Consider the following 10255-nt stretch of genomic DNA (forward strand, 5'->3'; position numbering starts at 1 on the left):
TAACAGCTCGACCCTTGTACAAACTGTGTTTTTGGGTTGGTAAGATAGAAATACCCATTCCAAAATTCTAATGTGCTGTTCTTCTGCTTGCACTATGAGCCCTATTAAATGTTGTCGCTTGGGTGACGAATTAACAATCAAAAACTGTAAAGGTAAATCATTAATTTTTCTTTGTGTGGTAGCTGTTAGAATTTTTTCTACAATCTGGTCTAACACCTGTTTCTGTTCTACTGATAAAGTTCGCCGTTCATTTGGTTTGGTCGTAGTTCCCAGCAGGGGCATTAAAGGAGCTAAATCATCATTAGTGATTCCAGTGATGGATCTTACCCACTGTATGTCTCCCATCAATTTCTGAACATCTGAGAGGTTCTTAATGTCTGTATGAATTTGTATTTTTTGCGGTCGCACCGTGCTTCCAGTAATTACCCAGCCTAAATATTGCCATGGGCCTTTACGCTGTACTTTTTCAGGGGCAATTTTTAGTCCTTTTGGCTCTAAAGTTTTTATTAACTCTTGTAATATTTTTTCTGCATTCATTTTTTCGCCTGCTATTAAGATGTCATCCATATAATGATAGATTAACAAAGACTGATGCTCTTGTCGAAATGGCTGCAGAGCCCATGCGACAAAATTCTGACACATTGTGGGGGAATTTTTCATGCCTTGGGGTAGCACCACCCATTGATACCTTTTAGCAGGTTCCTGCTTGTTAACTGCTGGTACCGTGAAAGCAAATTTTTCTGCGTCATCTGAATGTAAAGGAATGGTGAAAAAACAATCTTTTAAATCAATAATAAGTAAATCCCAATTTTCAGGGATCATTACAGGGGAAGGTAATCCCGACTGTAAAGTTCCCATATCCTGCATGACAGCGTTTACTGCACGTAAATCATGCAGCAGTCGCCATCTACCCGATTTCTTTGGAATAGTAAAAACGGGGGTATTCCAAGGGCTTATAGATGGCACAATATGACCTGCTTCCAATTGCTCATGTACTAGGTTCTGTAATATTTGCAGCCTATCCTGCTTTAGCGGCCATTGGTCTACCCACACTGGGGTTGCCGTCGTCCAGGTGAGTTTTAAAACAGGCTGCTTGACCATGGCCGCCCCTAAAAAGGCTGGGTTACAAGCTGGGCTTTCATTTGGGACAGCACGTCTCGACCTAAAAGAGCTATAGGCATGTGCATTACATACGGCCTCGTGGTAACTACTGTACCATCTTGAAAATTAAATGACACTATTGATTTACTGATCATCGTGCACTGTGCGCCTCCCACCCCTACCACAGTAGTAACTGCCGGTACCAATGGCCAATTACAGGGCCACTTTGTTGCAGGAATAATGGTAACATCTGCACCCGTGTCAATTAGCATCGACAGCGCCAAGGATTGTCCATTAGGATGTTTAATTGTGACCTTTTCTTCTGGCTTTCCCCTGGCGATATCGATTGCCAATAAGACATTTGGCGCGCCGGTGGACCCAAAGCCTCCCCGGCCGCGGACGACCGAGTGTGCCCGAGGAACACATGCATGAAACGGTACCAATTGTGCTATCTTTGATTGTGCTGGTATGGTAAGGGGTGGTGTTAGTGTATACACCATAATCTTTATAGTCCCGCAATAATCTGCATCAATAATTCCAGGCACTATAAATATGCCTTTTCGAGACACTGATGAACGGCCTATAAGTAATGCACTTAACCCATGCCCTAACGGTCCTTGCTGATCAGAATCAACTAGTTGAACCTCTGAAGTTGTTAATGTCACATCTACTGCTGTTGCCAAGTCCACTCCGGCACTGCCGACTGTGGCGGCCGCGCAGCGGTCCAAGCACCCTGTACTTGTGTCGTTGCGCGTGGGTGGAACGCGCTCCGTGCCCTGTTTCCCGATCGCAAACAGTCCTTAGTGAAATGACCCAATTTGCCACAACTAAAACACCTTTTGTTCTTTCTCTTTGCCTGCTTTTTTGGTACCAAGGGTTTAACTGCTGCACCTACGACAGCAGCCATGACTGTAGCCTTTTCTTCTTCTACCATTCGCTCGGCAGTTTCCAGCAGTTGCCCTGTACTAGATCCTTTTGGCAGCACACTAAGGACTCTCTTAGTTTTTTCATTAGCATTATTAAAGGCAAGCATATCTAAGAACTTTGCTTTCATGTCATCATCCAGATCAGGGTGAGCCATTATTGCAGCGTGCAACCGATTGATAAATTTCCCATATGGTTCTGTGGGACCTTGCCTTACTGACGTAAAGGCAGGTCCGGACTTTTCATCGTACACCCTAGCAAGTGCTCTATAAGCCAAATCTTGGCCCAGTTCTAATACTTCGGTAGCAAATCGCGCTTGCCAATCAGATCGTGTGTAGGGTCCCGCTCCCATCAGCATTTGAGTTTGCACCCCGAATAATGGATCACCCTGTTGTCGAGGAGTTGCAGCTGCCTTATCACAAGCAGTCTGCCAGTGCTGAAAAAACTGCAGCTGCTGTGACGGCAGCAAAAGCATCTGGACAATCATTCTAGTATCATAAGGAGTTAACAACTGTGACAAAAAAATATGCTGCAACACAGTTTGAGTATATGATGATTTTAGCCCATACTGAGTAACTGCATTTTTAGCTTCCTTCAATATTTTCCAATCTAATGCCTGCCACACACTTCTCCCGGTATTATCAGTCACAACTGGAAATGCCATAGGAAAAGGCTCTCCTTCTATCAAAGCATCTCGAATCACCTCTTTCCACCGTGCTATCGGATTCAAATCCCCGGCCCCTCCCTCCAGCATCCCTTGTAAAGGTGCAAAAGGACTGATCTCACCCGATGGTCCGTTCGGAACGAATAGGTTGGACGCTGGCAGGTCTCGATGTGGCACAGGCGAAGGAGTTGACAAGTTTCCCAGTGACGCTTCTAGGCGAACCTCTAGGGCTTCCAGCCTTTTTAGCGTCTCTTCCAGCTGTGCGTCCTTGGAGCCAGATGAATGTTCATCCCCCTCCTCCTCATGCCGTGGTGGCGTGGAAGAAGGTGGTAATGGGGGATAAACCGGAGCTGTTGGTGTCGGCGAAAAGACTCGTGACTCTGAGCCTGCACTGGCGCAGTGTGGCGGGGTGCCTGGTAGTGGTACATCTGGTGGTGAAAGGCTTTCGGCAGTTTTTCCTTCTGGTGCTTGTATATCTATAGTTATAGGGGCTGTGGCTGCAGCTCCTGCAGTCCTTGCTGGGACTCGAACCCCCCCACCCTCAGCACGAGCCGGGGCGGCAGCAGGGCTCGTTAAACCCGAGAACAGCATGCTAGTAGCAGAGGTGGACCCGCTGGCTGGAGTTAAGGCCGCAAAAGCAGATGCGGCAACTGAACGCTCGGCTTTCATGCTTATCAATGTTTCGTTAATTAGCCTCCACATAGTGGAGAGTTTGCTCGCCTCCTTTGATCCTTTACTTGTTTCATCCCACAGCTCTTTTCCTATCTTCTCCCATGTCGGGATTTCAAAAGCATCATCAACTGTGGGAATTAATTCCCTTTTCTTTGCCCACTGCAGCAAAGCTTCTAGGACGGCCGAGTCATAACTCAGTCCTCTCGCAGAGAGCATATGTTGGAGGAGCTTAACCACTGCTGACTCCTCTTTGGTCAGTGTGGACCCCATCTCCTCCCCGGCCGCTTGCCTGGCCAAGACGAGATTCCCTCTGTACCTTTCGTACCTTTTTGCGCTATAGCGACTTCCCGAGTGCCGGGGCAGCACTCGCCTGCGACCGGCTTCCGCCCCCTCTTCTTTTCCTATTTCGGTTCCGTCGGGATGTCCAACGCCGATCTGAGGGTCCCTGTTCGGGCGCCACCTGTTGACGCGGAAGAAACGGACACTGCTGACGACCAATATGATCAAGCAAATGCCAATTTATTGTTGATACATCCCGGTTAATATAGCCCTTCTAATTCCGTATCATGCGCAAGCTCTCTACTAATTGGTTAACTATATCATGCACGCGCTCCTAGCTAAAATATGATTCGTTAAGTCTCTATGTTCACGCGCACGGCTCTCTCCACCTGCACCCTGTATCACGTTCAGCCCCCAGTCACGTATGCCAGCTGTTTTCCTTCTTCTCAAGGTTGCTTCGTTTACTTTCTCACAGAAAGCTTCATTACTTTCTCACAGACGGCCTCATTATTTTCTCACAGGTGGCTTCAGTATTTTTCTTACAGGCAGCTTCAGTACTTTCTCACAAACGGTCTTATCGATGTCCTTGAGGCCTGCTACTCAAAAACACAACAATTCCATTTGGTCTGGATTGTTCACTAAGTGCCCCTGGTTCTCCAGGTATCCAACAAAACTACACTGAAAGCAATGGGTGGTGGGACCTTCAAAAATTGGGATAAACATTTAGCAAAAGCTACCTGGTTAGTTAACACTCGGGGATCCACCAATCGAGCTGGCCCTGCCCAGTCAGAACTGTTACATATTGTAGAGGGTGATAAAGTCCCTGTAGTGCATCTAAGGAATATGTTAGGAAAGACGGTCTGGGTTATTCCTCCCCTGGGCAAAGGCAAACCCACCCGTGGGATTGCTTTTGCTCAAGGACCTGGATGTACTTGGTGGGTGATGCGGGAGGATGGGGAAGTCCGATGTGTACCTCAAGGAGATCTGATTTTAGGTGAGAACAGCCAATAATTTGAACTGTATATAATCATTTCCATAGTTCTTATATGTCATATCAAAGGTATTGCAGCAAGGAACACCCTGATCAGTGAAGAATGAGCTTCAATAAAACCAAAAGAGATGCAACGATGATGGAACAGGAACTGGCACCCAACAATTTCCTCAAGATCAACATCTTCAACTTGCAGACCATGGACATGATGCACCAGCCACGCCAGATGTACCAACTGTGAGTTCCAGATGCAGCATGCAACAGTCCCATACTACATACCATCTCTCTTGTCCTGAAAGACTGTATGACATATGGAACCCAAAGTCATGGACTAAATGAACTCAACAGACTTTGGAGGGATAGCCCATAGATTGAAGGAGTTACATCTATGTGTGTGTATATATATATATATATATGTATACGCATGACGTAGATGGTATGGAATAAGGGGTGGATACTGTCCTGGTTTTGGCAGGGATGGAGTTAATTTTTCCTCTCAGTAGCTGGTATGTTTTGGATTTTGTGTGTGAAGAATGTTCATAAACACCCTGATGATACCAGTTGTTGTGAATGAGACCAAGGACACCGTCCTGCTTTCCAAGTCTCGCTAATTTGCAGATGCAGGAAGCTGGGAGAAAGACAGACAGCATAATTGATCCAAACTGGCCAAAGAGAGTATTCCATGCCATAAACGTCATGCTCAGTATATAAGTGGGGGCAGGCGAGGGTGGGTATCTGCCTTCCTGGCATCCATCCTTCCTGCTTGTTTTTGCTGGCATCGTTCCCCCTACCTTGCTGGCTCCCTTTTTGCTCCTTTGCTTGCTGCTCGGTTTTGTTTCCGTGATCGCTGCTCGGGACGGGCTGTATCGGTCATTGGGACATCAGGTGGTGAGAAAACACATATTGTTCACTTTGTATATTTTTAATATCCTTATATTCTGTTATTATTGTAGTTTTCCCTTTTATTTTAGTAAATTGTCTTCATCTCAACCCACGAGTTGTTCCTTCCTTCCCAATTCTCTCCCCCATCCCCCTGGGGAGGGGGAGAGTGAGCGAGAAACTGTGTGGTGATTTGGGCTAAACCATCACAGAGGGGTGTCCAGTACACGTGGAATCGACTGCCCCAGGGGTGGAAACACAGCCCCACCATTGGCCGTGGATTGATCCAGACTGTACTGGAAAAGGGTAGAGCTACAGAACATTTGCAGTATATTGATGATATAATTGTGTGGGGCAACACAGCAGAAGAATTTTTTGAAAAGGGGGATATTATAATTCAAATCCCCCTGAAAGCTGGTTTTGCCATAAAGCGGAGCAAGGTCAAGGGGCCTGCACAAGAAATACAGATTCAGCAATAAAATGCCAGGATGGATGTCTTCACGTTTCAGTGGATGTGTCCTGGTTTTATTTAGTTGGGGCGGGGGGCGGCTACGGTGGCAGCTTCTGTAAGAAGCTATTAGAAGTAGTTTCCCCTTTGTCTAGTGGACTCGGATCAGCCTAGAGCAGGCTCGCTGCGGGTCAGGGCCGAGTCAACTGGTAGCAGAATGTTCCTGATAACGCCTCTGCAATAACGTATTTAAGAAGGAGAAAAACTTGTGTGGTGCCGTCGACATGCTGGAAGGGAGGGATGCCATCCAGAGGGACCTGGAGAGACTGGAGAGGTGAGCCCATGCCAACCTCATGAAGTTCAACCAGGCCAAGTGCAAGATCCTGCACCTGGGTCATGGCAATCCCAGGCACAAATACAGGCTGGGCAGAGAATGGATCGAGACCAGCCCTGAGGAGAAGGACTTGGGAGTGCTGGTGGATGAGAAGCTTAACATGAGCCGGCAATGCGTCCTTCCGGCCCAGAAGGCCAACTGCATCCTGGGCTGCATCAAGAGGAGTGTGGCCAGCAGGTGGAGGGAGGTGATTCTCCCCCTCTACTCTGCCCTGGTGAGACCCCACCTGGAGTACTGTGTCCAGCTCTGGAGCCCCCAACACAAGAAGGACATGGACCAGTTGGAGAGGGACCAGAGGAGGGCCACAAAAATGATAAAAGGGCTGGACCACCTCTCTTATGAAGACAGGCTGAGAGAGTTGGGGCTGTTCAGCCTGGAGAAGAGAAGGCTCCGGGGAGACCTGATAGCGGTATTCCAGTACCTCAAGGGGGCCTACAGGAAAGATGGGGAGAGGCTGTTCAGTAGGGCCTGTTGCGATAGGACAAGGAGTAATGGTTTTAAAATAGAGGGAGGTAGATTTAGATTAGATATTAGGAAAAAATTTTTTACCATGAGGGTTGTAGAACACTGGAACAGGTTGCCCAGAAAGGTGGTGGAAGCCCCATCCCTGGAAACGTTCAAGGCCCGGCTGGATGAGGCTCTGAGCAACCTGATCTAGTTGGGGATGTCCCTGCTCCTTGCAGGGGGGGTTGGACTAGATGACCTTTGAAGGTCCCTTCCAACCCTAATGATTCTATGATTCTATGATTCTAAAAACAGAAGAGAAAAAAAAAAAAAAAAAGGAAGAAGTTGTGAAGAAGCTGAAGCCGGGGCAGAGAGAAGGATGTGCGAGCTTTGTGGGCCTTGCAGCCCCCACCCTCTGGCCTCCTGCTGGGCGGCTGTCTGGGCCCAACACAGCTCAGCCTGGCTGCAAGAAGTGGAGAGAGGAGATGTGAAGAAAACCTGAGAGGCATCTGCCTGCCAATTGTGAAGAATTTTTTGTGAGAGGAACGGCTGCAGACGCTGAGGTCAGTGAAGATAGAGGAGGAGGAGTAATGCTGCTCCTGGCCGAGATTCCCCTGCAGCCCATGGTGATGACTGGTGAAGCAGACTGTCCCCCTGCAGCCCATGGAGGCCCACAGAGGAGCAGCGATTCACCTGCAGCCCGTGGAGGACCCCATGCTGGGGCAGGCGAATGCCTGAAGGAGGCTGTGGCCTGTGGAGGGCCCGTGCTGGGGCAGCTGTTCTGGAGGGACTGCACCCCGTGGACAAAATGACCCATGCCAGAGCAGTTCATGAAGGACTGCAGCCTATGGGAGGGACTCCACGATGGAGCAGGGGAGGAATGTGAGGAGTTCTTCCTCCAAGGAGGAAGGAGCAGCATAAAGCAACATGTGATGAACTGACCATAACTCCCATTCCCTCTTTCCCCCTGTGCTGCTCAGGGAGGGGTGGGGGGAAGTTACTTTGTTCTCTTTCTCGTTATCCTGCTTTTGTTTTAATAATAAACAAATAATTTTCCCCAAGTGGAGTCTGTTTTGCCCGTAACGGTAACTTTAAGGATCTCTCCCTGTCCTTATCTCAAACCTCGAGCCTTTTTTCTTTTGGTATAGCCACTGTGGAGACGGAGGAAAATAAACAGCTGTCCACTTTGCCTGAGGAGGCCCCTTCCACTGTGGGAATGCTGAAGGTTGAAGAATTATAGGTAATGATTGCTACCGCCACGGTGCACCGGCAGCAATATTGCACCAACCGAGATGCCCTGTTCCCCATCCATAAGCTTATTCGTCAACTGGAGAGTCAGGGAGTGATCAGCAAGTCTTGCTCACCCTTTAACAGTCCCATAGGGCCAGTGTGAAAATCTAGAGACATATCCCGTAACTCCATGCTACTGCCCGAAACACTGTCCTTGGCCTGGAGAAGCCAGTTCTCTGGTGACATGGCACTCCAGAAATAATTGAATCAGACAATAGGACTCATTTCCAAAACAGCCTTGTAGACACCTGGGCCAAAGAGCATGGCACTGAGTGAGTATATCACATCCCCTATCTTGCACCAGCCTCTCGAAAAAATTGAACGGTACAATGGACTGCTGAAAACTACACTGAGAGCAATGGGTGGTGGGACCTTCATTTAGTAAAAGCCACTTTGTTAGTCAACACTCAGGAAATCCACCAGTAGAGCTGTACCTGCCCAATCAGAACTTTTATGTACTGTAGAAGAGGATAAAGTCCCTGTGGTGCATATAAGGAATATATTGGGGAAGACAGTCTGGGTTATTCCTCCCCTGGGCAAATGCAAACCTACTCGTGGGATTGCTTTTGCTTAAGGACCTGGGTGTACTTCAATGCGGAAGGATGGGGAAGTTCGATGTGTACCTCAGGGAGATTGGATTTTAGCTAATTAGCAATAATTTGAACTATATGTTATATTTTCTGTAGTTATTGTATGTCATATCAAAGATATTGCAGCAAGAATCACCCAAATCAGTGAAGAACAAACTTCAACAAAACTGAGTGACATGCTGTGTGAGGGATTTAAGTGATGGTCCGTGTAGGGCCACTGTGGGAAATTACAAGCTTAAGAGTGCGGGTTGTGGAGTACCACAGTGTCCCAACTACGGACCACGCGGTGGCATGTGTGAGGGATCTCAGTGATGGTCCATGTAGGGCCACTGTGGGAAATTACAAGCCGCACACAGCTGTGAGAACATGACCTTGGAGAGGGGAGCTAGGAGGGTTGTTATCTCAGAGAGGGGAACTAGGAGGGTTGTTATTGAGCAGGATGTTGCTGCTCTCCGGGAACCACTGTTAGCCAGCAGGGCACGTACTTGGCAGGCCTTGCTGCATGCGCTGGCCACGCATGCATCAACACCTGGTCAGTACTCTTCCACTGAATCTGCTGAGGGTATAAACAGAGGTGGCTCAGAGCAGAGGGAGAGAGAAAGGACCCAGAGCACACTCTACGAACAACAGGGGACGCCCTGAAGGTGCTGCGCCTGCCTCCCTTCTCTGCTCTGACCCCGCTGATCATCATCCTCCTGCTTGGTGGTGTCTCCAGCTTAGTTGGGTTGGTAAGACTCTCAGAAAGGGAAAACAATACACTGGTAACTGCTTATGCTAGGAGCTGTAACTGCTTATGCTGGTAACTGCTTATGCAAGGCTATAATAGAGCAATAAATACTGTTGTGCTTTTAAATATCATATGCTGGGTGAACTTTGTACATAGGAATCCTACGAACCGGTTACATAAATTGGTGACAAGGATGGGATTCCTGTAGCACAAACGACCCAGGGAGTGGGAAGTAAGGAGCAAGTGGACGGGGCTTGGTCAGTGGGGAGCATGCTGTCCAAGAGTGCGCTGTCCCAGGAGTAAGTAGTTAGTGGACGGGGCTTGGTCAGTGGGGTGCATGCTGTCCAAGAGTGCGCTGTCCCATGTGGGTGGGGGGCAAGGAGCCCTCAGTCTTCGGAGCTTTGACTCATCGTGATAGAGGTGGTGTGTTTGTGTGGGTGTCCTTTGTGTCGACAGTGTCATACTTTTGTTACTTTTCGGTGTTGTTGGTGTGGATGTAAGCTTATTCCAGCTGATCTATATTTGTAATATAGCTTAGTGTTTTTGTGTATGCAGTGTCGCAGGTCGACCCCGTTAGAACAAGTGATACATCCAGGTTGATATTATTACGTACAAGGCACAGCATTAAGTTATAAGATCTTTAAGTGGAAACGGATAGGCAGTGCAAACAGAGAAATTAACAGATCATAGTCCGGAGGAAAGTAAAAAATTTCCTAGACAGGTATAAGCAGTCTGTGTGTATATGTATAAGCATGAAGTAAATGGTATGGAATAAGGGGTGAATACTGTCCTGATTCCGGCAGGGATGGAGTTAATTTTCCTCACAGTAGCTTTGGATTTTGTATGTGAAGA

Source organism: Chlamydotis macqueenii, chromosome W (assembly GCF_036417535.1).
Source record: "Chlamydotis macqueenii isolate bChlMac1 chromosome W, bChlMac1.mat, whole genome shotgun sequence".
In the NCBI taxonomy this organism is placed as follows: Eukaryota; Metazoa; Chordata; class Aves; order Otidiformes; family Otididae; genus Chlamydotis; species Chlamydotis macqueenii.